Source organism: Triturus cristatus, chromosome 3_2 (genome assembly GCF_964204655.1).
Source record: "Triturus cristatus chromosome 3_2, aTriCri1.1, whole genome shotgun sequence".
NCBI lineage: Eukaryota > Metazoa > Chordata > Amphibia > Caudata > Salamandridae > Triturus > Triturus cristatus.
In genome coordinates this window covers 478359704-478384860 of record NC_140584.1, presented here as the reverse complement: position 1 = coordinate 478384860, position 25157 = coordinate 478359704, and the positions used below count along the sequence as shown (strand labels likewise).

The window sequence follows — 25157 nt, the reverse complement described above, 5'->3', positions numbered from 1 at the left end:
TTACAAACACACCTGATGGAAATCTCAAACATTTGCCTGTAGGGATCTAGATCAATCTGATAAAGAGGATACCACAGCCGCGAAGGAAGGATTCCAGAAACACCTGAAAATCCCCATTCTCTTCCCAGAATGGATGAGCTTCTTAGAGGGAGAGAGTGCTGTTGAAGAAACTGCTTAAGCCATAGCGGGTCTCCCCAATTGTAAATCCCCTGGGGAAAATAGGTACACAGGCAAGTTTTATAAAACAAAGACTTGCTGGTACGCATACTGTGTGAGGCATATTAAGAGGTTGGATGGACTTGCCGTTTGATCCACATCTTGAAAAGGACAATCATCTCTTTGTTACCCAAGGAGGGCAAGGACTCCTTCTACTGTGGGAGGTACCATACCATATCCTTAATAAACACAGATGTCAAGATTTTGGCCAACGTCTTTCCAGCAAGGATCCAAAAGGTGATTCCTTCCCGTATATGCAATATGCAAGAGGAATTTGCATCAGGTCAGTGGTATAGAAACCATCTATAGTCGTGTGACCATCTTTCATGTCAACCCAAGGTAGTGTAGTCCTGTGGAAATGCTGGCAGTCTCCCTTGATGCAAAGAAAGCTTCCAACCGGCCTTAGTGTTGGTACCTCTTTCACAACAAGAAAATGGCGGGAGTGGAAAAAGAATTCATCTCCAAAGTCTGGTGGATTTACATGAATCCTATGGCAGAGGTCAACTGCATAGGGTTCCTAAATTAACCATTCCTGATCAAAGTTTGCATGATGCATGGCTACCATTCATTTTTGTTTCTCTTGGCTCTTGGACCTTTGCCCTTCATGATACATATGACTTATGATATAAGAGTGATTGACATGATATTTTGCTCACAGTCACCTAACTTGAGGCAATGCTCTATACTTATGGTGGCGATTGACTTCTTCTCAACCTTGTTAGGATATTGAATATGATGAGGAAAGTGTGAGGACTTTCCCATATCACAAATCACTAACAAAGCCAGCCTTGGCATGCATAGTGTACACAGGATAAGAGTATCTCATCCCTGGAGATAGAACTTAACAGGAGTCTATAGTGGAGGACAATCTGAATCTCTTGACAGACAGAAAAAAACAAAATGGCATGCTACTGTGGACTCACTTCAACTTTTCTATCTGGGGTAGGATCCAAATATTGAAGATGACTGTAGCACCCTGATACAACTATGTACAGTTTTGTTTTTGGCACACTGCTCTCCTGATACGTCCCTATGTGATGACACAGATTTATGGGGACATTCGGTCATTCGTATGGAATGGTGCCTGACCAAGACTGAAATTCCTCAGGCTGCTTGAAGATTCCACTGCAAATGCATACATATTATGTGGCATAGGCTGTATCGAATTAAGTGCACCTGCTCCCATGCCTGGAGCTGCCTCCATACACGTTACATTCCAGAGAACGCATTTGTTCTTGCCTGAATCTCCAATTCTACGGTATATTATGACCTGGGGCACTTTTGGACTATTCAGTGTGCTCACTGAACATCTTTTTTGTGAGACGTTATGGAATTCTAGAATATTTTGGCAGACATCAATGAACAGACTATACTGAGGCCTCAACAGTCTTACTAGATGCCCAAGACAGGTGTATCTTTGAGTCCAAGGGCCCAATTCACAGAACGAATCTGAGACAAAATCCTAAACTTACTACTTTTAGTAGTAGTAAAGTTAGGATTTTGTCTTCAGTTTGATTAAGACAAATTTAAGACTAACTTAAGACAGACTTAAGACAAAATCCTAACTTTACTACTACTAAATGCCTTCTGTGAATACCAAAAGTAGTAAGTTTAGGATTTTGTCTCAGATTAGTTCTGTGAATCGGGCCCCAAGTTCCTTCATTTTAAAATGCTGTGTATGTTGAATTGGACTTCCCGTAAGCTGTGCAGGGTGGATTTATTGCCAACACCAAATGTTGATAGTGTCAGCATATTGACTGTGACCTGCTGCACATCCTGTGGACCTTCCACAGAATATCCTGTGACTGGAGTGCCAATTGGTAAGAGCTTCTCTTAACACTGACTTGCCTGTAGTTTCATTGATATACTTAGAGCTCCTTCATGATACCTGTGACTTGACCAGCATGACGAATCACAGACTAAAGGGATAACAACGTCCTTGCCAGCAGCAAAGCTATGCCTTCCGCAACATTAAAGATCCCACATACTGCCCACTATTGACCAATGACTCATGGAAATGTCACGCATCGCATCCTGTGAGAGGGTGATTTACAACCTCAGTAACCAGGTACATTTCTTTGATCGCATCTAGGGACATTTTTGGGAATCATAGAGAATAAACATGATGCTGTACAGCTCACGGTCTGGTCAATGACAAAGGCATCTTTTCTTGGTATAATTTAAATACTTGGAGATGGTACTTTGGAACTTTACACCCCTAAAATAGAGCTATCCATCACACTATCCTTTCAACTGTCACAAATTTGGTTGCGATACCTTAGCCCCACCATCCAGTAGCATAATCTATCCCAACTTGTACAATCAGATGTGCTGTCTGGCACTTCCGTTGATGGGATGTAGGGTCCTGACATGGCTATCTTGCTCTGTTGACATATCACCTCTTCCCCGCAGGGTAGATGACTGCTCTGGTTAGCCTTGCTGAGCACCATCTGCACATGCATTAAAAGAGCTACTCCCTCCACCCTCCCCTGCATTTCTGTCTCCCTTCTGCCCCCCTTCCTCCTCTGGTGTGCCAGACACCATGGCCCATACTCTGGGGGAGTTTGCACGTGTTGATGTGACTGCGGCTTTTGCTGTCCTTCATCTCCCTCCCTCTTCCCCTGGTCTCACCGGTGCAGTGCTGTTTCTTTTCAGTTTAAAAATGCTTTATTGAAGAGTGGCAAAACTTACATCAGTATAAGTACAACATGAATGATATAAAACACACTAGAATAGAGTAAGTGAAAGTATCATTATACCTTAACAAAGTGCGATATTAATAACTCAGATAACTTAAAACGATATGCAAATCCTGCAATTAGATATTCTAGTGAACAATAAATTATTATAACGCAGCATTTCATAGTTTTTATAATGGATTGGAGAAAGGGGAAGAGAAGGAAAGGGAGGAAAAATAAAAAGCCTATTAGAGAGAAAAGGAGCATATAAGGTACAGCTGTATATTGACGATCTATAACATCTCAGGAAGTCAAAATTTATTATCGGGGTCTAACTGATGAGGAACAGCAGGGGAAGTGTTCAATTGTTGTGAAAGAAAAGAGCAAAGTGACATCTACAGTAAATCTCATTTAATTAGTTGTTTTGATTTAATGGCTTTAACATAGTCAAGTTGTGGTGGTTGCAGAGCACATTCCACCATTTTATGAAGGTAACTTCCTGATCATTCTTCCAGCTAGACGTGATGACCAGTAAAGTAACTACAATTGACATGTCAACAAATTTCCCCAGCATAACAGAGTTATTCCATAAAGTAGAGGAACCACCCAGAAAAATATGTAGTTTATCAAATGGAAAGGAGATTGAGCAAATGTTAATGAGGGTGGCCCATGTTTTTGACTAAAAGTGGCTAATTGAAAGGCCGTCAAAAAAACATATAAACAAGATCACTATTGTCTTTTTTTACATGTCCAACAGTGGTTATCAATAGATAGTTTGCACTTGTTTAAAGAGGATGGGTGAGAAATACCCTGTTATACAAGAAAAAGAATGTCTATGTGGTGCTGGCAGAATGAGCGGGTATGTATTTTAGCCCAAAGTTTGTGCCATAGCTGAACTGAGATAAATTGTTCGAGATAAGCTTCCCCTTGGGTTTCGAGATTACTTTTTGGCCTGTCAGAGAAGTTGTTAAGATAACGATCAACGTTTTTATAAATTAAGGACGCCTTTGTTGAAATTGTAATATCGAATTTTATAGGACTATTGTCTGGAATTTGCGTTGAGATTATAGTGAATAAATGTGATTGTAAATAATGGTCCTTAAGCAGGTTATATTTTAAGGGAGGAAGTGGGTAAACCAAATTTAATTTGAAGTGTAAAAAAAGGGAGAAGACCGTAGTTAGAAAATATCTGATTTACCATAAAGATACCTTTCTGGAACCGTCCCTTCAAAATAAACCTCTATTTTTTATTTTAATATTTTTGTTATACCAAATGGAGGGCAAAGGATAGTTCTTGCTGTCCGAATTTGAATGTGTGATAAGTTGTTTTGTTAGGGAGACAGAGAAAGTAATGAGAGGTCAAGAGAAAGATTTGGGATGTTGTAAAATACATTTCAAATGATGGAAAGGAAAGGGTGGAATAAAAAGTACTTTTTAGCAGTTGCCAAATATTTGTGATGGAGCCAGAATTTGAATGTAAAGAGGTCCAAATCTGTTTGAGAGTATAAGCAAAGTGATTGAAAGTTGAGGAAATTCACTCCACCAAGATCTTTGGGCTGTTGGAGTTTGAGCGTGGAAATGTGTCATTTCTGTTTTCCCCAAAACATTTCTCATGGAGCTATTTATAGATTGCAAAAATGACCGAGGGAGCTTCACCAGCAACATGGATAGGCAGAAGTTGATTATAGGCAGCATCATCATTTTAATAGTGTCTAAGCAGCCCCACCATGATAAAAATATGGTGACCATTGCTCTGAGAGGTTAAGCATTTTTGCTTAGCTGTTGACTTGTTGATCCGTATAGTTTTATGTAAAGTAGGGAGGTATCTAATTCATAATCATTGAATAGAGGTATAACACCAAGTGCAACTAGAGTCTGTAAACATCCCTATAAGACAGTATGTATTAAGGCGTTGTGTCTCTGATTTATCAATGTTCAATTTATGACCTCATGTCAATGAATATTCCTTTAATAGGGTAAAAAAAGTCTGGAATAGTTTGCATAGGATCAAAAACGAAAAGAAGGAAATCGTACGCATAAACGTGACCCCAGTGTCTTTAAGTTTAAAGCCTGAGAATGAACTTGTTTGGTGCATCTTTATCAAAAATGATTCAATAGAAGGGATCAACAATAAAAGGGGAAAAGGGGAAAAGGGCAACCTGTCGAGGTCCTCTATGCTATTGAAAATAAGAGAATTGATGGCCATTAAGAAAAATAAAAGTGGAAGGGGAGGAGTATAACAAACATATGTATTTTATAAAATAGCTGGCCCCAGCCATGCTAGTTGAGAGCTCGAAACATAAAATCCCAATTCGTCCGATCTAATGCTTTTTGCTCATCAAGGGAGGTGGCTGCAACTGGGATTGTGAACTTAGAGGTGAGTTGTATAATATTTAAGAAAGTTCTGGACTTGTCCGTAATATTACTTTCCTTGACAAAGCCAAATTTTCCCTGCCAATAAGGTCTTGGATTATGTTTTAATGCTCAAAGCCAGCAGTTTGCAAGCATCTTGCAGTCCTTATTAATGACAGAAATTGGTCTATAATTTCAACCCAGTGTTAAATCTTTGTCTTTTTTTAGGAATAAAACAAAGCATAGCCTTGAGAAAGTATCTTTGAGCTTTCTTAACAGAGAGAAAGTGCTGGAAAAGTAAGAGGAGTTTAGCAATAAGTAGGTTAAAATATTTAGAGTAACTTTCTACTGAAAATCCACCCAGGCTAGCGTCTTTATCCTTGACTAATTTTGATAACTCACCAAGGAGCTCAGCAACTGTAAGATCCTTATACAGGGAGGAAAGATCAATAGATTTGTCTTGATTTCTAGGAATAGAGGCAAAAATGTATCAAAGTTTTCTGTTTTGGGGAGATGTCAGAACTATAAAGATTAGTGTAGAAGTCTTGGAAGCATTTTAAAATGTTGAGGTCTTTATGGTGGTTTGTTCTGTCTTTTTCATTGATGATAATTTTAGATTTTAGATTCTTAAATAATTGGCTAAGTTTACCATTTTATTACATTGCCCATGGTATTAGGCACAGATTCTTAAGAGGCAACCTTGTGCGTGCTCAATAGAAGTTTTATTTAATTGAAATGTAGCAGTGATGAGATGTGATAATGTGTCCAGACGTTCAGAAGTAAAATATTCATGTTCCAAAGCTTTGATGTGCTTCAAAGCGAAGGAGTATTGTTTTTTAGAGGTGATTTAAACAGTGATGAAGACTCTGGCTGCTGCCTTATGACCGTCCCAGATATAACTAATTTGAACATCTTCGGTCATATTAAGAGCAAAGAATTCAGTCGAGATTTGTTCGAATTTGTCTACAAATGTACTATTTTGTAATAGTTGTTGAATCTCCATTTATTAGCAAGCATATGTTTTAAGGAATAAGTTTATGTAAACAATGACAGGAGTGTGTTCGAATATGATGATGGAGCCAATTTTAGCCTGTGTCAAGTGTAAAATATTATGTGTCACAAATATGAAGTGTATGCTGAAGTTGGATTGGTAAGTAGGTGAATAGAAGTAAACTCCATTCTATCCGGGTGAAGAAACCTCCAGAGATCAGTAAGCTCTCTAGAATGAAGTGCTTTCATAAAGGATTTTTGTATTTTTTAGGGACATATCTGGATATGGAATGACGGTCTATAAAAGGGTTCATGAGTTGATTGCAATCCCCACTCACAATAAGACTAACTTGCGAGCGTGTTTGGTGTAAAGCAGAAAAATTGTCACAAAATTGGAAATTCACTCCAGATGGACCATAATCATTACATATAAATAGAAGATCATTATTAGTTTTGATGGGTCTGAAGTAACTATCCACTATTCTCATCTTTCACTACAGCTATGTCATCTAGGGTTAAGGATATGAACTAGAATAATAACACAATTTTTATGATTAGTAGCAGGAGAAGGTGAGTTTCCAGTAATAACATAGTGTGACATTTCAGACTAGATAAATTAGTTAATGCTCTTTTTTTATATATACATTTAATAAGTATACTAAAAATAAAAATAAAAAGAGGTCAATAATATGATACAGATAAAGATCGCCCGATAAACATTGTATACATACAAAATACCAGATGAATGGGCTGGAAAGGAAAGAACCAAGAAAAATAGATGAAGAAAAGGGAGAAAGACATAAGAAGGAAACATCAAGGAGAGCAAGCAGGAAGAGGGGAACAAAGGGGAGCACTCAAGTCCCCATAATAGCTGCAAAATAGATGGTAAAAAGTACAAGGATTTTAACTATGAATAAAGACAAAAAGCAATACAAGTAGCCTAGTGGAAGAGCGGAGGACCAGCCAGGGCCAGTACTCCTGGACTAGAGGAGAAACATAAAATGAGGCAGTATTGATAAGGAGGGCAAATCTTTTAATGTTAAAGAATACTATAGAATGAAGGAGAAGAGAGGGGAACAAGACATACAAAGTGAACATAACAATAAAAAAAGATATGAACACATACTGAAACAACAATTGAGTACATACACACTCTTTACTGTAAACATATGGGATTGATAAGACAAGGGACCACAGAACACAGCTGTCCAGAATCTGTATCATATATGAAACCTGTAAAAGAGAAGAAGACGACCTACATCCTTATAAATAACAGAACTCAATGTGACAAGTTAACATTAGTGAACATATATGTCAATATAATAATATGGCAAAGTGGATTAAGCTTTGATGAGATCATTAGCCTCTCCTTTATGCAAATGAATGAATTTTCCCTAGTCTTCCAGATTTTCAAAAGTATTTGACCTGTTTTTATATGTGACTTTAAAGAGGCAAGAATTTATAAAACCATAACATGCGTTCATATATCTCAGAGCAGGGCGTAAATCAAGAAATTCTTTCCTTCTGAGAGCCGTTGAGAGAGCTACTTCCTGGGTGATGTAAATCCTATGACTATACAACATAATTTTCTTGCTTTGTTTAGAAGCTGAGAGCACTGCCATTAGATCACAGTACTGCAAAAAATAGACAATGATACCTCATGGACAAACGGCCGCGGACTTCGATAGTGGACCAACTCGATGTGCTCATTGAATATTGAGGGTGGAGCAATCCTTTAGACCCATGATTTCTGTAATATAAAGTTATAGGAAGCTGATCATGTCTGATCCATGTAGACCTTCTGGAAGGCCATAGATTCTGTGGTTATTTTGCTGATTACAATTTTCCAAATCTTCGCGGTGTTTCCTTAGACATGAGATCCACAGGTGTTGCAACATCTTGACCATCACTAATCTGTTGTTCAATATCAGATACTCTAGAGTATGGGTACTCCTCCAAACATATCCCGGGGGGCCGCAAAGTACTGTCTGTGGCATGCCAGAGGGCCGCACCAATGCCAGCAGGGCAAGGATCGGTCTGGTGTGATGAAAGGTAGAGGGACCTGAAACAGATGCATGGTGTCTAGACAACAAATCGAGCTTTCATGCGATGTTTGTCTGCCACCAACTATCTATTCGCATGCACCAAGAATTAAAGTCAAAGTAACGTTGATGCATGTTGATAAAATACACTTTTTTAACGTTTACAGAGAGTTTATCATGTTTTTACATGTTTAGTGAAAAATGTATTTAAAATTAAAGTTGTTCCCAAAGATAACTTGTCCAGGACACCTTCTTATCCGTTACTTTAGTTAACATGTGAATAAAGGAAACCCATTTCTTTCACAATTTTCTGAATGTTCCAGCTCTGTCTAGTGAACAGTAGTCCAGTGCTGCTGTTCACCAGGGGGCTGCAATTAAAGATTAGTAGGACCGCTTTGAGTATCCCTGCTCTAGAGTCCAGATTGAACCATTTTTCTTCTATTCTTTGAAGAGAAACATTTGTTTCCGTTACAAAAGGTTTCAAGCTTTTAGTTTCCTTCATTAGGTTGTCCCATGTAAGAGGCAAAGAACACTTAGATACCGGGCCATTTTCAATTCTCTTGTTGACGTGTTCAGATTGTTATATTCTAGGACCAGTTGATGGAATGGGAGCCGTAATATACTTAGATGTGGATGGTGTTTGAAGATCTATGGTGAATGCTGAAGGTGCAAAACAGGATAATAGATAATGAAGCCGTTGAGGGGGAATATTGAAGAGTACCAATGGGTAGAAATAAAGAAATAAATTGATACGATGTTGAATAGGGTTCCAACGAGGAGTAATGAGAAGTAATCAAGTAATCTTGACAGGGGGAATGCCTTTAAAAGACCACTGAAAAACACCTGCAGCTGGTTTTAATTTACTAGAGACATATCTCTTTTTTTTTTTTTTTTTAATTTTCAAAACCTTTATTTGAGAGAGTACATCAACATTACAGCCTCACGCCTACAACCCCTCGGGCCGGCTGTTGTCCATCACATTTCTAGCCATCATCTGTAAGGTACACAGCCATTTGTCCGACAGCCCGGAGGCCCGGTGGCGAGAAGCTACAACTCATCTCCCGCATCAGTTCAGTCCTGTGCCTACTAAGCTCGGGGTCGTACAGGTGCACTTAGCTTAATCTCGCATGTCCACCCTGTGCAGGGCCGGCAGAGTCCGTCTAATGGAAATCCGGTCAATAGTCTACTGGCACCTGGAAGGCACCTTCGTCATAGTTATGCATGATACATAGCAGTGCTCTCCCCCTAGTCCGAGTGAACATGTCCTGCGGCAATACACTCTTCCGCAGCTCCCGCCACAGCGACCCCAGTATTGAGTCGCAAGGAAAGGCCTCCCTGCCAGCCGTGCGTCCACAATCACCACCACCTAACCATTCTCCCTCACATACCGGACCATCATGCCAGCGTTCCTCCTGCCACAGCCGCGTAAGGAGACCTCCCCTCCTCCACTCCTAGAGCATCTCCATACTGGTCAGCACACCAAGCCATCTCCGCAGCAGTGTCTCTCATCTCGCAGCTGTAAGGTCCTCCGCTAGAAGCACAGCCCACCCTGTCAACAGTCGTCCTCCACCCAAGCCGGTCATCCCATCGAATCCAAACCACACTATCTCGCCCCGCACACAGCGGTCCCCGGGCTCGCCCCGCCCGCCTCCCGAGTTCCGTCCAGCCCTGAAGTGCCCTCAGCCGCTAAATATGCTCTGAACGGGTCCCAAATGTCCTTGGCCCTATTACGCGCTGGTTGTGTTTCTGCGTATAGTAGACTCTGTTCCTGACAGTGTAGTAGGTCGGCGATCCACTCCTTAAACTTCGGCGCACGGCCCCTTCCCCACCAACAAGCAACTCTCCGTTTCGCCATCAAAAGTGCGATATCCCCGAATTTCCGATGCGCCTTAGGCAGACTCATGGTATAGCCCAACAGCATCATTAGCGGATCACAGTCAACCGTGTCTCCTATCATGACCGTTAGCGCCTTGTGGACCTGTGTCCAATATTCCGCCACCGCCGGACACAGCCATGACAAGTGTAAAAAATCCGCCCCCTCCATGCGACAACGCTCACACCTGTCATCCTCTGCCAAGCGAAACCGCAGCTTCCTCGCAGGCGTGTAGTACATTCGCTGCAGGAATTTATAATGAATCATTCGTAATCTGCAGCTAGCTGCTATCTGTGAGGTCAACCCGCAGCAGTACGCCCACTGCGCTTCCGTTATGTCCCTCCCTAGATCCGCACTCCACTGTCTGAGCGCTCTGCATTCCCCGCCACCACTATGCTCTTGAATACTTCGGTACAAGTGGGAGACCAGATGTTTGCCATCCTCTGACGTGAGTACCACTTGTAGAGGCAACACCACCGCAGGCTCCTCTGGAAAGTGCGGAAGGATGGCCCTCAGTCCCTGCCTCAGCCGAAGATAATAAAAGACCTCCAACGGGGTGTGCTGAACCCCATGGAACCACTGCTCCCTCGTCTTAAACCGCCCATCCAGGAAAAGGTCTCCCCAGGAGCTAACCCCCAGACCAGCGCACATCTCCTGGAACCCCTTCTCCCGCAACAGGGATAGATCTGGGTGATAAGCTAGTGGCAATTTTGGCGCGTATAAAAACGGGAGCGCAATTTTGCGGAGGATCCGCTGCCACGCATCCAACGTGCACGTGACCGTTGCAGCTGGAGTGTCGAGCACCTTGGTTGGACCGTAGATAATGCCCTTCAGTGGCAGCGGCCGAACAATCCAGTCCTCCACAGCCAGCTGCGGCATAAATGGCGTAGGCGCAAACCAGTGGTACGCGAAGTGGGCCTGAGCGCTAATGTAGTAGGCCAAAAAGTCAGGGACATCGAATCCCCCTTTCCCATAGGGCTGGGTAATAATGGACCATGCTAATCGAGGCTGCTTTCCAGCCCTGAACAATCTTATCAATTCCGTGCGGAGTGTACGGAAGAAAAAAGCGCCCGGATAGTAAGGGACATTCTGGAACAAATATAAAAACCGAGGCAACACTACCATTTTAATAAGTGAGGCCCTCCCAGCCATGGTGAAAGGCAGGGAAATCCATTGTGTCACATCCTCTGTTAGCTTAGCGATGGCCGTACCATAATTTAAACGCAGGGTCTCCTCCCTATTCTTAGATATCTGTATCCCCAAATACCGCAAATCGGAATCACACCAATCGAGTGGATAATCCAGTGAGAAGCGGCGCACCGCAGGGGTCAGGGGAAAGAACTGCGACTTCTGCCAATTAATTTGTACCCCGGATATCCGGCCAAAAACCAAGAACTCCCGAAGCAATGGGTTGAGATGCGCCAGCGGATCCACCACATACAAAGTCAAGTCATCAGCATACAATGACACGTCTATCTGACGTTGGATGCATTTAAAAGCGCTTTGCTTGTTTAGTTGTCGAATACGGCAGGCCAATGGCTCAATCGCAATAGCGAATAACAACGGGGACAGTGGGCACCCCTGTCTGGTGCCTCTGGTCAATGAAATCGGGCGCGACATTTCCCCATTGATTAAGACTCTCGCTTTCGGGTCCGTATACAGCAATCGCACCCAGGCAACAAATATTTTCGGAAACCCCATCCTATACAGAATAGCAAATAGATAGTTCCACTCCACGGAGTCAAATGCTTTGGTAGCATCGAGAAATATAGCAGCCACAGGCAACTCCGGCGCTATAGTATGCATCAGGGAGAAAAGAGTACGCAGGTTATTGGCCGTGGATCGCCCCGGGATAAACCCGGATTGGTCTGGGAGAGCTATTTTGGGCATCAGTAGCGATAATCTATTGGCGAGCACCTTCGCCAATATTTTAGCGTCGCAGTTTAACAGTGAGAGCGGCCTATACGCATCGCAGTCAGTAGGATCCTTGCCTGGTTTCAACAACGAGGTGATCAACACCTCTCTCATGGACCCAGGCAAAACTCCCACTTCCAGAGACTCCTCGTAGACCTCCTTGAGAACAGGGGCCATAATATCAATGTAGCTTTTATAAAATTCCACCGGCAGCCCGTCCAGGCCCGACGCCTTACCGTTGCTAAGAGACATAATGGCTTCCCGAATTTCATCCAATTCGAACGGTGCCCCTAGAAACTGTCTGTGGTCATCACTCAACCAGCACAGTGCAACATCATCGAGAAACCCCCCAAAATCCACCTCGCCCACGCTGCGTGCCGTGTAAAGATCTTTATAATGTGCAGTGAATTGCTCCAAAATACCCTTGGTATCACGACTTGTAACCCCTTCCGACGTGCATATCTCCAATATGTGTGTCTTGTAACGCGGCGGCCGAGTAACTTCCGCTAGTGCGCGCCCTGGTCGCTCCCCCTCGCAGAATCTGCGAGCCTGCCAATATTTGCCACAGAATCGAGCCTCCCTATCCGCCTCTCTTTCATACTGTGTAAGACATCCCCTGAATTCCCCATGGAGGGGACCCATCGGCCCCTGGTTCATCCTGGTCTCCAACCCTTTAAGTTCCTCTTCTAGTTTCGCAAGCGTTTTTCGTATATCTTTCAAGACCCCAAAGCTCTTCGCAATATAGTAGCCCCTGACCGTCACTTTAAATGCCTCCCAGATGGTTTCCACACTATCCACCGAATCTTTGTTGCGGGGAAAAAACTCTGCAATCTCCTCCCCCAGCTCTGCTTGAAATAGAGGGTCCAAAAGGGCTGTGGGCTGCATACGCCATCTTGTGGCCACCACCCCATACCCCGGGAGTGCTATCTGGACAAGGACCGGGCAATGATCCGAGTACGTCCGAGGCAGGTGCACAACCTTCCCCAAATCTACCGCTATGCCCCGGGACACAAAACAATAATCCAGTCTAGCCCATGAGTTAGCAAACGCTGTAAAATGCGTGCCCTCCCGCAACCCACCGTGTACGAACCGCCAGCTATCTATTAAGTTCCCTTCCTCCAAGATACCTGCCAGCGCATCTCGCGCTTTCCTATTGTAGTGATAACTGCCATCCGATCTGTCTAATCCCGGGGCCAGCGCCACATTAAAATCGCCTCCCCATAAAATGTGCATAGAGCCAATGTGGAGCATCTGCCCCCATAACTGTGTGAAAAACGTTGGCGAGTCGACATTAGGGCCGTAACAGTTCATGATCGTGATGGTGTCGGTGCCCAGCCTGCCCCATAGCATCACAAATCTTCCCTCCGTGTCCACGCGCTCACCAAGCTTCACAAAAGGTACCGTCTTTTTGATCCAAATCGCAACCCCCCTAGCATACCCTGAGTAGGACGAAAAACTGCGGACCACCGCCCATCTACCAGCCAGCGTATAGTGCGGTCGGGGGGCAAGATGTGTCTCTTGCAACAATGCGATCTGTACATGGTGCTGTTCTAGATAAGCCAACACTTTTCTACATTTTCTAGCGTCATTTAAGCCCCGAACATTCCACGAGAGCACCGTGATCCGTTCTCTCCTGGTCGTCTCAGTCATCTTTCGGCCCACACCCACTCTCCCGGCAGCATCCCAACTCCCAGCACCGCTCCTTCACATGCATTTGTGTAATCAGCCAATCACACCACCGCAGCACCAGCAGCAACCCCAAAAGGGCAAGCAGCACAGGCATCCTCAACCACTCCGTCCCAAGTACTCTCCATGAACGAAATACCCCCTCCACCCCCAATCCTCCCTCCCCCAACCTCGAACTCTGAACATACCTCTCCCCACCGCCCCCCCCACTCCCTCCCCCCACCCACTGAAGCAAACCCCAACCTGCCAGCCATGTCCCCTCCCCATCCCTCCCCCAATTACCCCCCGAACAAGGGCGAAAACAGTTCCCATAGCTCCCCATGAATTCTCGGGTATTTCCCTTCGGGGAATCCGTCTAGGTGGCACCACTAATTCCCCCTCATCTACTCCAGTCTCCCACCAATATGGTAGTCTGACTCGAGGACCCAGAGGGGGTGTCCGGTGTTATAAGCTTTGGCAACCCTAGAGTGCTAACCCAGCCCCACCGCAATTCACAATTTATGGAGGAAACACATCTATATTCTCTACAAACATCTCATGCAAAACTGCAACCCTCTCCGCGGTCCCCCCCATGTCTCCCCTCCCTGCAGCCCTGAAGAGGGACACGGAGTACCCAGTCCAAGGCAGTGTCCACATCAAGTGGTTTAACAATTCACTTACTCGCCCCCAGAGGACAGTGTATATTGTTCATCTGCTCTACTTACAGTTCGCCATCCAGCCTCTCCCCGGGTAGCGGTACCTGCTCATCGTCCACCTCCGCACCCGGTTTGTGGGCACGTTTGTAGTGTTTGAGGAAGTCCTCCACCTGCTCCGGAGTCGTGAAAAACAGCTGGCGGCCTTGCTATGTGACCCGCAGTCTCGCTGGGTAGAGTAGTGCGTAGTCCAGTTGCAGTGTCCGCAGCTTGGCCTTCACCGCCATGAATTTCCTGCGCTCCTCCTGGACTATTGGTGTGAAATCCGGAAACATCGTGAATGAGTTGCCCTCATAAGAGAGAGACCGTGTGCCCCTCGCTGCTCTCAGAGCCGCATCCCGATCCCGGTAGTTCAGTAACCGGGCAATGATGGGCCTGGGAGTCGCTCCCGGTTTCGGTCTAGGGCCCAGGGAGCGGTGTGCCCTCTCCACTATAAAGTGGGGAGAGAACACATCCGAACCAATCGCTGTGCGTAGCATCCTTTCCACATACTCCTCCATTTTGCCCACATTGGTCGTCTCCGGTATCCCTATGATGCGAACGTTGATGCGCCTGCTTCTCGCCTCCAAATCCTCGTTCTTGGACGCTATGATGCGCAGCAGGTTATCCATTCTGGTGAGCTGCGAGGTGTGCTGCGAAACAGTGTCCTCTGTGTCCGATATCCGTTGTTCCGCACCCTTCAGTCGCTCCTCGTGCGCATCTAATTTATGCACCACTGCATCCATTCTCGACGATATCCTATCCACTTTGTCAGCGATCGTCGCAAATCCCTGGCGCATCTCACGCAGCACCTCCTGCAGGTCCGCCGACGCAGCCGAGGAGTCCCCCGCAGCTCCATTCGCTCCATTCAGGACGTGCGGCGCTTCCAAAGGTTTATTCCCCTTTTTGCCGGATTCAAACGACAGCTTGGGCTGTCTCGCGTCTGTCTTGCCCATCGCGATCTGCCGGCAGGACAGGACGTCACACCGGCCGCTCGACAGTCGCCTCCGCCTCAGATTCAGGCCCGCTTCAATCAGAAGGCTCGTGCAAGGGGGAGACGGGGGCACCTCGCCAGTGCCGGAACCAACCCCCAGATGTGTCCCCGCGTCAGGCCTCAGCTTTTCCCTGACGGCAGCAACTCCAGTGCCCAGGCCGGTCCAGTCGGTGGCCCCCACCAGCGACCTTGCACGTGGCGCAGTCTCCTCTCCAGAGGCAGGGCATGTGATCCGCCACTGCTGCGCCCCTTCGCGCCAATACCCAGCTCCAGCTGGTAGGTAGTCTAATGCAGCGGGAAGCGCCGTGCAGGCGGCCTCTAAGGACCCACAGCCCTCCTGTCCCAGCGAGCGGCTCCCCCTTACCGGCAGTACAGCCTGGGTAGAGGCATCACTTAGTTGGCCAGCGCTGCCTCCTGACCCCCCCCGGCAGCGATACGGACGTCAGCGGTACCCTCCACCGCCTACTCGTGCTCCGTCTTGGCCTCTGTGCGTCGCTGCAGGTCCGCCCGAGAGGTGAGCCGGAGTGGGGCCCCTTCTCAGCCCACCCGGTCCTTCTGCCAATGTCCGCTTCCCCCCCGCAGCTCGCAGTCAGCCGGGGTGCCCTCAGCTGCCACCCCCAGATAGTCTTCCGCTACCACGTCTCCGATGGGGGGGGGGGAAGGGTCTCCGCCTGTCTCTCCGGTAATACCTTTGACCCCGGGGGGGGGGGCTCGCGCCGTTCTCCTCGCCAGCGCCGGTCGTCGGAGTCCGCTTTGCGCCCTTCGCCCGTCAGCGGCCTGCGGCAGTTATTGCAGCCCCGATCTCGCCTAGTAGGCGTCCCCAGCAGGCCGTCTCTTGTTCTCCAGCCGCACAGGTCGCCAGGGCATCCGAAGCTCGTATCTTCCCCACTGTAGTGGCTAGCAAGCCATACCTTGGACAGCCAGCACCGGACCTCTCAGGTATTCGATGAGTGTGATTGCAGCCCTCCGGGTCGCCATTTAAGGAGTTTATGAAGGATAAATGTCGCCGGACTGCGGGAGCCTTACACGAAGGCGACCATTCGCTAGTGCACCACCTAGCGTCCCTACTAGAGGCATATCTCTATGTAGTTAGGGAGGAATTTTCAGATCCTCCTCTTCAGATGATGGAAAATAGAAAACATGCAAAATGGAGAGCACAGCATAAGGAGCAGCGGCATGCCTAAATAAGTATTTAAAAAGCACACAAAAAGATCTGCTTCCAAGCCAATCTAGGACTGCTGATGCTGTTTGTAGGACAACGGAGGTGGAGAAACTGTTGAAAATTGTCCTGCTGTTCTGGGAGTGAACGGATGTTCACAGCCTGGTTACCATCTTTTTACGTACGTTCCAGCACACGCACCTAGTGCGGTATCTTTACCTTTGTTGCTTTGTGATGTGTTCTGTACTTCAGAGCTACTGTCATTTTACAAGAGGCAGTCCATCTTGGCTACTGTTAATGTTGCTTTCCTTTAATTTCTGTAGAATTCGTTAAGCTAAAGTCAGAAAGCACGAATGAAAATTTGTTGCCAAAAAAAAAGTGCGATGTCATCGGGATCTTTATTATGGTTTTGCGTTGGCAATACCATGGCACAACATGATCCAAACATAGCAAATATCTGATAAACATTATAAAGGCCCACAACAAACACAGTCCTTCCAGCACTGCAGTTCTTTTGACCAGCGGTGGCTGCTACCTTGAAGCAGCAGTGGGGCAGTGTGGGGGGAAGGGGCAGGGGAAGAGAAATCAGGAAAAAAATAAATCACTTACCTCTCGGCTGTCCGGCTGGCGGGCTGCTGCCTCTCCTGCATCCTCTTCCTGGCTTCTTCTGGGAAGCAGGAAGCACCAGAGCTTCCACGCTCCACGCAGCCAATGCGTTGTGATTGGTCTGAGTGCCATGACACAGCGCTCAGCTAGGGGCAGGAGGGGTCAGCATGTTCTCCATGCAGGCTGTAATGCAACCTGCATGGATAACATGCTATGTGCGCATGAGTGTCTTGGGCGGCCCGAGAGGGCGGCCAATCACTCTTGCTCACTAGGGGAGTGTAAACCACTCATCCCCCTGCTCTGAGAGCAGGCCCACCCCACAAAGATGCTGCAACGGGAAAAAATAAAATGATAATATGATAATAACCTCGAGTTATTATCATTTTATTTTTCCTTTTTTTACATTGCCTAAAGCAGGGGGCGACACTCCTCCGCCTTAGCGTAAGAGCCACCACTGCTTCTGACTGACATTCTGTGGAGGTACGAAAGTCTCTGATTTATACCCAACTGGGCCCTTTATGTGGGGGTTTGAAGTGCACAAGTATCCCTTGAAATCCCAGCCCTCACTCCAGATACCAGTGGGGGTTTATCAGTCTTTTGTATGGGGTCATGCCACTACCCTTTGAAGGGTAAGGGTGAGTCTCTTCCTCCCATCTGCTCAGTAAGACCCATCGGAATGCCAATGAATGTAAATGGGTGCTAAATCACATCCAGCCCTTTCCTGTGTCTGTGGGTGTCTAGAAGGAATGCACAAAGGGATCTGTCACCTATCCCAGATGTGTTTCAGGGACAAGCTCTAAGGCACACAGAGCAGTATGAGCAGAGAAATGTCCACATTCTGAACGTGGCATTTCTAAAATAGTAATGTTAAATCCGACCTTACCAGTAAAGAAGATTTATCTTTACCCTTCCAAAGATAGGAAACATGAAAATGCTACTCCTATTCTGATCAGGAATTACAGCTTAAAGTTATTTTAAGGAATTCCCAATTCTAACTTATGAGAGTAGGCCTCACAGCAATGAAAAATTAGGTTAGCTGTTTGTCAAAACCAGGACATGTAAACTACAGAAGTACATGTCCTGTATTTTCCTTACATAGCGGCCTGCCCTCTGGGTTGCCAAGGGACTTCCATAGTGGTGACATGTAATAAAAGGGAAGTTAAAAAAATTAGCGAATAGTTTTAAATTCCAAGTCGAATTAGCAGTAACCTGCAAACTCACAGGCACTGCAATGGCATGCCCGAGACATGGTTAAGGGACCAAATATGGGGGTGGCACAGTCAGCGCTGCAGGCCCACTGGTAGCATTTAATTTGCAGGCCCTGGGCACATGCAGTGCATTTTACCAGGGACTGATAAGAAAATTAAATATGCCAATTGAGTATGAGCTAATGTTACAATGTTCAGGGGAAACAGGACATTTACTTTAGCACTGATTATGGTAAAGTGCCCAGATTCCTAAAACCAGCAAAAATGTGTACAGAAAAATGGAGGGAGGCAGGCAAAAAATTGGGGAAATACCGCTCCAAGGCTGTCGGGTCTAACATTATGGATCACTGAAATTGGTCAAGCATGGAAACGGGTATTAGAGTTTAGGTTTGCTTGCGCCAACTTGCTCAAACTAAGCTTTAAAATAAGTTCTGTTGATAAAAATGTGCAAGTTTTCTAGGTTCTGTAACCATAGACATGTCACAAATTAAGAAAGATTTGAATAGGATCCTATCATTTGCACAGCATTTCATGGCATCTTTTCTGACAGTACACTGGAAATAGTGATAAATCTAATTCTAAAAAAAAAAGGTTTCACTCCATGCTAAGGGTAGAGTGACATCTAGTGGCACCATTTCATATCTAGATCACAGAGTTAAATATGCATTTACATATGAAAACATTTAATTAATTGACAGCTTTTCACTGAGTGTATTGTGATGTTCTAGGCTCCATTTCATTTTCTCAATCATCTTCCTCATTGATTCCTCTTATGCTAAATGTCGGAAATTGAGTCACTCAATGTCACTCAATGCACCTCTCAAAACAATCATGCATTTGTTTATGTAGTGATGAGACCAACAACGTCTCAGCTAAGGAAGAGACTGAGCTTTATTTCATAGCCTGCCTGGAATGTGCCTTCCCTCCTGACCACACAGATCCCACTGGCACAGATGGAATCCATGCAACATGAGGCTCCAAATGAAATAGTTCATGGGACACAAGGCATGAAATGCTCCCTCCTTTACAAAGATCCAAGATTAGATGAAGAGAGAAAACACAAATTTAAAAGATCAAATAAAAGATAAAGGAAAAATTATTAAACCAAACTTTTCTATAAACTAACACGAGAAGATGCACAGAACTAAACATCCAATACAATACAAAAACTTCATAAAAGTTCATTGCAATTTCAAGTGACAATAAAAACATAGATTTTCTTTAACACTTATGTTTTTTTTAAATAGTCCCTATGTGCAACTGCAGTCTGTGAATTCTCTAATTTTTACTAAATGCTTCCTCTTCACCTTCTCTGCAACCGCCACCATAACCATTCCCTCTCCCCTCTCTCCTGCTTCCTATCATGTTTCCATCCTCCATCATCATAAAACCACTAATGCCACTATTGTTATGGCACGTGGTGGAATCACACTAGCCACCCATCTGGTCTAACTCAACTCTCCTCTTATTCCATATATCCTCATTCTCAAGTACAGCATGCCATTCGTGGACTGACCTAGCTCTAAAGTGTCTCGAAAACTTAAACAATCCTGCCTCCACCCATCCTTTCTTGATCTTAACCCAATCACCTGCATTCACCTTGTTCTTCATGATATTCTTCCACAATCATCAAGCTTGACCATACCCCTATGCATTTTCAACCATGCTGGAAGTAACGTGGTACCCAGTTTCTTTCCCCGCATGCATTCCAAGGGAGACATTTTCGCTGCCCCATTCTCCGCAGAGCGATATTCCTACACTAACTCCTTAACCATTCTCTCCACATCTTCTCCACTCTGGAGTCCCATCAAAATAGTACCTTGTACAAGTCAGGTTAGCCATTCCATGGGACAATTTGCTTTTGGGTTGTATCGAGCAGTACACCTGTGTTTGATGCCACACCTTTCTAAAAATACCTTCATCTCATGTGATGTAAGTTGTTAGAAATGGGGGTCTCTAGTTGGCAGTGACTTGCACCCTGTCCAAGTAGGGACCCTTCCTTCTAGTCAGGGTAAGGGGAATACACAGCTAGGCTAACCCCTGTTCATTCCCTTGGTAGCTAGGCAAGAGCTATCACACTAATCTCAGAGACAAAGTGTAAAGCATTTGTACATAAAACATACAAGAACACAGTGAGTGAAAACACTCCAAATGGACACTACACCAGTTTAGAAAAATATCTAATATTTATCTAATCAAAACAAGACCAAAATGACAAAATCCTACATACACAAGTAAAGATATACATTTTAAAAGAGTATCTTGAGAATACAGTTCCTTGAAGTTGATAGCGCCAACCGGGGCTATCGCGGTGTTATGGCCAACAAATCAACAGTTCAGTTTGACCTTGGTGGAGTATAGGACAGGCTATTGCGTCTGGGAAGAACTTCAAACAGTACAGTAGAGTTGAAGAGGCTTCGAGGGCATTGCTGTGAAGTGCGTGGTGAGGCGTCACGGGCGTCAGTGCTGCAAGTCGGTGCAGAAGTCGGGGAGTCCTTATAGCCACACACATTGCAAATCACACTCCATGGGAGTCCTTATAGCCAAACACATTGCAAATCACACTACATGAGATCGAAGTTAGGAGTGCTGACGCCAGCAGTGCCTGGGCTGCGGTGTTGTCGTGGTTGGTACGTTGCACACTTCACAGTGCAGTGTCCGTGGCTTTGGTGCAGACATTGGTGTGGTGTTGGTGCAGAGCACTGGGGTCGGAGTCGATGACTGTCGTCACCAACCAAAGGCTGTGGTGTCGTCGAGGGCAGTGCGGTGAGGTGCATTGGTCAATAATGGCGCTTAGGCGTTGTCATTGGTGAGACCAATGCTGTGGTACAGTCAAAGTCGGTGTAACGAGGGGGTACTCACGGCCATGGTGCAGGCAGTGGTGTGGATGTCAGTGAGAAGCATTGTTGTCAGTGAGACAAGGGCAGTGATGTCGTCGAGTTTGGTACTGCTCTCATCCAGCGAGTGGTGACCTTGGCGTCAGTACAGGCATCAGTAAAGGCACTGGGAATGTTTTTCTTGAAGTTACAGGTCAACAAACACCTCAAATGGCTCAGAACGGGAATTGGCACCTCTTGGCAGGTTCAAGACACCCAGCAATGGAGTCCAGGTGCTGCAGAGGAAGTTTGTGCTGACCTTGAGACTTCCAACAGTAGGCAAGCACACACAAGCCCTTGGAGGAACTTGGAAAGCAGGATTTCAGAAAGCAAAGTCCAGTCCTTTAACTGCTTACAGACAGAAGCAGCAGCTGTAGGCCAATCCAGCAATGCAACACACAGCAAAAGGGCAGTACTCCTCCTGACAGGACTTCAGCTATTCTTCTTGACAGAGTCCTCAGTCCACAAGTGTTCTAACAGTCTGGGGTTTTGGGTCCAATACTTATACTTTATTGGTCTTTGAAGTAGGCATACTTCCAAGGAAAGCGTTGCCTTTCCTTGGCTCCAGACACACTAAATCGGGGGGACAGCATAGCCCTATTCAAGTGTCAGTGACAACAACTTCCACCACTCTAGGGGGCACATCTACAAGAAACTTAACACAGCGCGGTGCCGCAAGTCATTTTGCTGCACAGCGCTGCATTAGTTTTGAAGCATAGGGATGCGACATATTTACAACAATATGTCGCATCTGTGCTTCCCCCTGCACTGGTGCACAAACTGCTGCCATGTGCCTGCGCAGGCACCCTTGCACCATGGTGCAAGGATGCCTGTGACATGGGGAGATTGTTTTTGTGCAGACAGGGGCACCTTCCTGCACAAAAACAATCAATTGAGGTGATTTCCTCTTCCAATGTGTGCTGTGGAATGCAGCACGCATTGAAAGAGGAAAGAAACGAGGAGGAATTAAAACATTTCTCCTCGTTGCACCTCTGAAGCATTTCCAGATTTTCGTTTTCTCGTAAATCTGGAAATGCATCAGTGGACATGGGTGTTGCGAGGGAACACCCACAGCAACACCCATGTCACGTCCCTAACACGCAAAGTGTTACATGAACAGTGGCAATCTTACAAGCACAGGTTAAGTCACGCAGGGTGACTTTATCTGTTCTTGTAAATATCGCTTAGCAGGCTGTGCCACCGGTGCGTCACGCAACGTGATGCACCAGCGGCGCAAGGGGCTTGTAAATCTGCCCCTGGATCAGGAAGGCCCATCAGCCTGGTGATGGACCATCAGGATATGCAGGTCTCACCTCAGCTCCCTTTAGGTGACTATCTCGAGTGAAGGCACAAACAACCCAGCTGTCAGTCTAAACCAGACGTTCATTCCACAGGCAGGCAGAGGCACAGGAGGGTAACGCAAGATAATGCCTACTTTCTAATAGTAGCATTTTCAAACACACAGTTTAAAAACCAACTTCACTTAATGATGTATTTTTAAATTCTGAGCTCAGGGATCCCAAACTCCATCGCTCTATCCATTCCCAATCGAAAGTTACACTTGTAAGATGGAAGAGATATTCACTTGCAATAGTTAAAAACAAGATTGGCAGTATTTCACTATCAGGATATGTAAAACACACCAGTGCATGTCCTACCTTTCATATACACTGCACCCTGCCCATGGGGGTACCTTGGACCTACATTAGGGGTGCCATATGTGTAAGAAAAGGGAAGGGTTGGCCCTGACAAGAGGGTGCCCTTGCCAGGGTGACGTATGTTGGTTAAAAAACGCACTTGCAGACACTGCAGTGGCAGGCCTGAGACATGTTTGCAGGGCTACTCATGTGTGTGGCACAATCAGTGCTACAGACCCCCTTGTAGCATTTGATTTACAGGCCCTGGGCAAACACAGTGCACTTTAATAGCAACTTACCAGTAAATAAAATATGCCAATCATCAAGTATAATCACAATTTAGACTAAGAACATTTGCACTTTAGCACTGATCAGCAGTGATAAAGTTCACAGAGTCCTAAAGCCAATAAAGACAGATCAGAATAAATTGGTGGACAAAGGCAAAAAGTTTGGAAATAATCCTGCAAAAAGGGCCAGGTCCAACATAAGTTGAGTGCCGTTGTCTGTAATGAGTATCGTGGGAAATCCCTCTTCTCTAAACACCATCTCTAGCACAGATATTGTACTTCTTGTTGTCACCTCCCTCATGAATTTAACTACCATCCACTTTCAATGTACATCAATCATAAGAAGAGCATTTTTCAAATCAGATTTCACCCCCTGCATGGGCCCTATAAAATCAATGCAAACGTTTCACCATGGCTTTCTAGGATCCTCAATGTGAACTCCTTCCGATGGTAACCCCAGCCCTCAATCTCTTCTTGCTCTCTGTGCTTACCGGCACCCAACTACCTAACTTGTGACTTCCTCAACCATTCCTGGAATTCTCCTTTTGATCAGAGTGTGCCCCAGATGTCCTTATTGAGCCAGTTTTATAACCTGTTTCCTCATGCCTTGTGTGTGTCTATTCTCATCACCACCTCTTGGCCACATAGAGACAATTCATCTAGAATCTTCACCAAAGGCCTCACACTAGGGACAACTGCTTTCTCTTCTACCTCCCTTTACAATATTTTTTATCACTTCCTTTAACCCTTCATCACCTTCCATTTCCTTCTTCCACTCCTCCACTGTAAATGCCCCATCGCTGTTTTTCTCAATATGTGCCAACCACGCTACAGCTCATTCTTGTTCCTTAGCCTCTACTGCTCCCTTATCTATATCATACCAATCCAAGGAAAGGCATGACAGGCAATCTGCTTGAGCGTTCCTCCATTCTGGAATGTACTCGACCCTATGTCAGTATACTTGTAGTCTTGCCGCTAGCCTTACTAGCCTCGCATATCCCTTTCCTACACCCCTGGTGTCAAAGCCTTTAGTTAGGGTTTGTAATTAATGCGAAGCATAATTTTCAAACCCCACAAATATGTTCTAAAGTATTCAACAGTCCAGGCGGCAGCTGATGCTTCCCTCTCTATCACTAAGTAATTGCGTTGTGTATTAGTTAAGGAACTGGAGCCAAATGCTATTTTTTGTTTCTACATCATTTTGAAAATGGGACAGGATGACCCTAATGGGAGATGCACTAGCATCCACTGTTAAATCTGCAATATATGCACAGAAGTGGGTCCCTTGCTCACTTTGCCACTGGATTCAAGCTAGCCTAACCTATGAGGGGTGTTACCTGGAAACCAGTCCCAGGATGCTTGCTTCTGGTCCAGGGAAGACTTGGCTTGGAAGTTCTGGCTGGACTGTTCCCATGAGGCACAGGGTCAAGACTGATTTGCATATAGCTGTGTCTGAACTGGGGTGGCGTAGTGAGCTAAAGAACGATGATGGATTCAACCCAGATCTGTGAGGGGGGGTGGTGAGTGACTAAAAAGTTTCCACGCTCCATCCATCATTTCCTTGTTTGTGTTTTGTTCGCCCCAAGTTGCCAGGGTAGGCCCAGACGTGGGTCCCTTGCTCACTTTGCCACTGGATTCAAGCTAGCTTGACTGATGAGGGGTGTTACCCGGAAAGCGGTCCCAGGATGCCTGTTTCTGGTCCAGGGAAGACTTGGCTTAGCAGTTCAGGCTGGACTGTTCCCATGAGGCACAGGGTCAAGACTGATTTGCATATAGCTGTGTCTGAACTGGGGTGGCGAACGATGATGGATTCACCTATATCTGTGACTGGGGGTAAGTGCCTGAAAAGTTTCAGCGCTCCGTCCATCATCTCCTTGTGTTTGCTTTGTTCACCCATAAGGGAATACAATTGATCCATGTCCCATGGAGTAGGAGCCATTCTTATAACTTTGAGAAGGTCCTCTATTG

At 45.6% G+C, this 25157-nt stretch overlaps 1 protein-coding gene across 6 annotated transcripts in view; it reads left to right on the top strand.

Annotated features, from left to right (window-relative positions):
• Positions 1-25157, top strand: part of LMO1 (LIM domain only 1) — a 506754-nt gene that overhangs the window by 460051 nt on the left and 21546 nt on the right. The gene's annotated exons all lie outside the window — the stretch shown is intronic.